The sequence below is a fragment of the Mus caroli genome, chromosome 13 (genome assembly GCF_900094665.2).
Source record: "Mus caroli chromosome 13, CAROLI_EIJ_v1.1, whole genome shotgun sequence".
NCBI classification, from domain to species: Eukaryota; Metazoa; Chordata; class Mammalia; order Rodentia; family Muridae; genus Mus; species Mus caroli.
This window is the reverse complement of record NC_034582.1, coordinates 74792857-74799097: the sequence shown is the minus strand read 5'-3', so window position 1 is coordinate 74799097 and position 6241 is coordinate 74792857.

Here is a 6241-nt window from a genome sequence, read left to right as displayed (position 1 = left end):
CTCTCTCTCTCTCTCTCTCTCTCTCTCTCTCTCTCTCTCTCACACACACACACACACACACAAACACACACACACACACACTTCACATACAGAACTAAGATTAATTCTATGTTATTTGCATAACTGTTGACATTGGAATCTTTTTCTACCTACAGCATACTGATAATTGATATATGTTTTCTATAGACAAAAAATATCACAGACAATATAAGCACTGACTAGTCTATTATCTCATGAAGTAGAGTTTATGAACAGTTGTACACTGAAGAAATATTGTATGGCTTTTGAGTGGATCAAATTGTGAACCTCGTTTTGATGTGCACAATCTTACCTCTTACCTCACGTCATGGAGCCAAACTTTCAGATTGGCCCATGAGTCTGAGTTTTGCCCAGCCACTAGGATGATGAAACACTGCTGGCGAGGTGAAAATCAGTGGCATGCCACTGTCTAGTACTGGGCTTTAGGGAAATGTCAATACATAGACTCAGGTAGTAGGAAGCTCCAGGCATTAAGTCGCCACTGGAAACTGGCACAGAGGAGTCAGGAACAAATAATGGGGCTCCATGGAGCAGTGATTAGTTAGGGACTGGGGGCTCTCAATCCCCTGGACATCTAGATAGTGCACATCCAGGTCCACAAGGAGTTGGAAATGGATTTGGAGGCCTACAGGCTGAGGACAATGACCAGCCCGGGGTCAGGGGATTGGGAACTTCAGCTTAGCACATTGGCAATTGTGCTTAACTTGGTGGTGGTGGTCTGGGAGCAGAGAGGGGTTGTCTGCTGCAGGTTTAGACAGTGTAGTTGAAGGCCTTTTCATGCTCCCCAAAATGCATGGATTGTGGTCACCTTTTCTGGGTCAGGAATCTAGTAGGCAGCAGGGTGGCACTTACCATCTCAGGTGGGTACCTGGATGAGGGGCTCTCAGACCCACTCAAACTTACCAAGTTTTCCGACATGATCCATTGTTCCACAGGGCCCACCTCTTATTGATCTCTCTGGACCACAGATCTTATTAAGCAATATTCCCTGGACAGCTGGCTCTGACATTAGCCATCTGGAACTTGTACTCCCTAGGGATGCCCATTACAGAAATTCTCAAGTCCTCAATGTCACCTTTAGAGAATCTATATATCATTTAATGAGGCATCCAGTAACACATTGCAGAAATATTTTTTGCAGTTTTGGCAAAAAATATTGTTTGAAAAATATATAGTTGTATTTTAAGAGAAACTATCCACAGCAAAAACTAGGAAAAAAGTTCTACATTCCTAAGAAGTAAGAGAAAACACAAATCGAGCAATTATTATGTGCCAGGAACGAAATTAGTTGCTCTGAACGCAGTAGTTCATCACCCTGAAAGGTACAAGCCAGATATAGAAGTGTTCTACATGTACAGTAAGTTCCTCAAGAAACAACAAGCAACAACATAAACTTTCTCAATCATATGCATTTGTTTTTCAACATGTGCATACTGCCGACTTTCTGGGATTAAGATATCATTTTCCATATAGGTAGGGTAATATATAGGAACACATATTGCCAAATGACATATATAAACTTTATTAGTCCTGATGAATATGTGAATATACTTCTATGATATAACATGACAAATTTTACAGAGGAATTGCACACCCAGTTCTTCAGGGACAAATAAAAGAGCCAGCACATTTTCCCAAGGAAGAAAGGAAAGATTTTGTAGCTCAGGGAAAACGTAAGTGGTGACATACAGTATGATTGGATGCTCTAAAAGGACTCTACATACACTACATGGTCACCTTGTGTATGTTGAGTCCTACCTATACTGTGAGGAATTTACAAGGAATAATTTCAAATATTTTTTTCCTATTTACTCAGACTCTTGAGAAGGAAGAAAAAGCAGGAGTAATAGATATAAAGTAGGGGAACAGAGAAAAAAATGTGAGATATGAAATAGAATTCAGCAAAGAGAGTACTTGGAGGCACATGTAAAAGAAATAGACAATAAAGACAGCACTAGAAATGTCAGGGAAATAATGAAGGGAAGCAGAAAAAGTATAGATAGATATCAGAGAGCAGGAGGTGAAATATAGGAAACAAAGGAGAAATATGGCTAAGGAGGTCGGAGAAATGAAGAACTTTATTGTATTTTGATTTATGTTGCTACAATATAAACCATCTCATGGCAATTCGCATGCATGTTTTCATACAAAAACAGAAAAAAAATTTATTGAAAGTAGCTAAAATAGAGAATAGCATGTATTTCCTTTCCATGTATATTCACTCATGGCTTCAAATGTTGGAAACAAAGCTAAGGAGAACTGTAGGCATCAGCGTTCAGGTGTCTTATCTTCTATTCCACACTGCTTTACTGGTGCTGTTATATAACATAAACCAAGAGCAAATTCAGAAAGCACTCAGTTTACGTAGAGGGCCCCAGAACGGATCTCACGTGGGAATCTGAACGTAGGAACTGAAGCAGAGACCATGAAGGACAAATGCTTACTGATTTGGTACCAAGATTAAGTTTTTCCTTTCTGATATGGCCCAGAGTGTCTAAGAGTGGCACTGCCCACAGTGGCCTGGGGAATCCTACATCAATTAACAGTCAAGAAAATGTTCCACAGACATGTCATGTCCGTAAGTCAATCTGATGGATCCAGTTCCTCAATTGAGATTCTCTCCTCTCAATGACCTCAAGTTGACAAACTAGCCACCAGAGAGTTTAATGTGCATTGCAAAAACTAAGATTCATGATGACAATGTGGAGTCCATCTTTTTAATATGACCAATTAGGCAATAGCAAATTGTCATCGCTGACAACATACACATACAAATAAGTTTACACAGACTTAGCAAGTTGTATTTATGTATTTGGAAATATATATATATATATATACTTCTACACACATGTGTGTTACAACAATTGATTAAAAAAGCTACATGTTTAAAAGGAGGATTAGAGCTTGGAGCAAGAAAAGGAAAGTGGGAAAGAATGCAATCATAGTAGAATCATAAAACTAAAATAAATAAATTTTAAAATTAAAATTTGATATTTTGTATAATGTGAACAAACTTCTTGGTATTTAAAATAAGGCATGGATTTTTTTATCTTTAGGTGATATATTTGATGAGAACTAACAATTTTGATGTTTAAATCATTCTTATAGACATAACATAGGGCATCTTTAAGGAAACGCTTTATTAGGCTTTATAGGTGAACATTCCACTTTTGTCTCTGAAGTGTTTCAATCTCACTCCCACTTATTGTGTATTATGGACACAGTCATAATGTCTTTAAGCCCTGCCCCCTATCTGTCTCTCTCTGTCTCTTCACACACACACACACACACACACACACACACACACACACACACACACACACACAGAGGCAGGAGTATTATAACAGAAGGACTTTAGGGCGTGGTAGTCTTTTCTGACTCTATAGCTATAAACTCTTGCAACACATAACAAACAGTCGATCAGACAAATGACAAACATTGTCTGAATTCTCTGTGCACTTGGCAGGGATTTTTCATATTGTACATTATTGGCTGTGCTGTGTGATAGCACAACAGAGCCTTTATAATGCTCTCGGCAGAGCTATTTATATACTGCGCCTCAACTAAGTACCCTTTCCTCTGCTGGTGTTCTTCCACAGCCTCCAAAAGAAAGTAATTTGCCCAAATAAAAGAAGTATGGATTAGCATCACTCAGAGCACAGGATGCTGCAAAGGCAAAGTCTTTATAGAGCTCACATTAAATGCCATAACTTTTTGTTGAATGATAAAATGCAGGTTAGCCCACCGTGAAGAAATGGAATAGTTTCCCTCAAGCAGGCTTAGATAATTAGAATCTGGTTTGCCTGCACCTGAGTTCAATACACTATTTAGGTCAAGGTCTGTGGACCATGGGGCCACCTGGTTATCAGTGATTTCCTTTATAAACTTTTCAGATCAAAACTTTAACAGATGTGGATCAAAAGGCACCTTTTGACTTGGGATAATTTTAAAATTAGGTTAGTGAAAATGTAAATAACTTTGCTATACATGGTACACCAGAAAGAGGGTGAACATAAAACTAATAACAAAACAGTGAGAAAAATATTATTGGTCCTTAGATATCTAAATAAATGGTTGATAATTTTAGACTGACAGTTAAATACATTAGAAGATAACATCATACATAGTTCTTCTCAATATGCCATGCTTGTGTTGCCAGTGGATCTTATGCTTTCTAACTTACCTTCTTTCTCCAAATTTGCATCAAACCTTTGTGTGTTCTTGAATTCATTCAGACTTAATTAGTAGCACAATGCTTCTGCTTGCAAAAGGACAAAGCTGACATGAGATGTGCTCTCTCTTATCTGATACAACCAAAAAGGCTGTGATGCAAGCTGACATTTGTATTCACAATAAAAGGTCTGATATTTGGATTCACTTGTATTCATTCAGGACATGATCAACATCATGACTTTAAAAATAGCATAAAATGCGTAAAAATAACAAGGGAAAGAGATACTAGCAGAATGCAATGCTCCAGTCCAGTTAATGTCATGCTAACCAAAAGGATGCAGAAAATGTCAATTTTCTATGGTTAAGGCAGACTGCAGATGTGCGTGCAGTTACAGAAAAAAATTAGGATAAAAAAATGATCTTCATTCTGTATGTATTCTTTACTTGGTTAAAAGTTTACAAGAATAGACAGCCTCAACAATTTATTTCCACACCTACATTTTCTTGGTCTTTCTAGTTCTATAAAATAAACGTCAATAGAGCATAACGAAAATCTAAAATTATCTGCCAGATGTTTAAAAATTAAGTATTGTTTTATGCTGTTCATAAAGAAAATTCGTGTGTGTGTGTGTGTTTGTCAAGTATATTTATAAATTTATTTCTTCCTGAGAAATTGTCTTGAATTCTCTTCCAATGCTGATGCCCCAGTTATTACTTAGCTTAATTTCCCTGGATGGCATAAAAAATGAGTATAATCATTTATTTAAACAACATCAATTTAATAGGTTATACTATGTAAGGTCTTATAAGAACTAGTAAATATGGGGTCCTGATAGATATGTTTTCTAATTTTCAAATGCGTAAAATGGACAAATACTTGTCAGTTAACTTATATTTGCAAGGCTGTTGATATTAAGGTGAAGCCTTCCATTGGTGGAGGAAGGCTAATTTAAGAGTGGAATTTTAGTGCAGGTGAGATGGCTCAGCAGTTAAAAGTGATTCTGGCTCTTCCAAAGGAAATAAGTTTAGTTTCCAATATCCATAACTGATGGCTCACAACTTCCTGTAACTGCTTCTCTGGGAGATTTGTGGCATTCTTCTGGCCTCTCTAGCTACTACACACACATGACAGGCACAGGCACAGACACATACTCACAAATAAGTATTTAAAAATCAGTTTTTAATATGATTCAAACAACTATAAAATCTTTTGTCCGAAAAAAATCACAATGTGGTATATCTTTAAAAGTAGGGACTTTAAAAGCATGAAGATCTTTAAAATCATGAAGCAGAACCTAGTTCACTTGACTATTCTTGAGCAACTTCTTAGAAAAGATGTTCATCTTCTGAAATTGTTTATTTATATATTTGTGAAAAAATGACATTCCTCTAAAATGTATGTTGGAAATTGGCATGTTGTAACACTTAAAACTTCAAGGTCACCTGAACATATCAAGCCCTCTCAAAAGTCATGTAACTAGGAAAAGTGTTATTCATCTTTGACACATTTTAAAACATATATATGATTGTTGGCTTATTTTTATAGTTTTAGTTGATACTAAAAGAAGCAAGCATTTTAGAAAATATATTTTTAGAATATTGGGTGATAGTTTTAAGTAACTATGACTAAAAAGCAATCAAGTCTAAAATGTACATTAATTTTTATTTTTTCTATTGTCTGTCTGTCTGTCACATATCTATCTGTATATGAGTTCATACAGCACTCACTGTCTCCTTATCTGGAAGGTATTATCTCTGTTCTGTATAGGAGATAACTTAGACTCATGAACAATTTTGATGATATTTGCCATCATTACTTTGGGGTGAGAATGCCGTCACATACCATTTCCGCACATGATTTCAAAGCTGATAATTATTTGTATTTTATTCTTTTATCTCAAAACTGTTGCCTTGCTTGGTTAGGTTCACTGCACTTTTTTTTTTTTTTTTTTTTTTTTTTTTGGTTTTGGTTTTTTTTCGAGACAGGGTTTCTCTGTATAGCCCTGGCTGTCCTGGAACTCACTTTGTA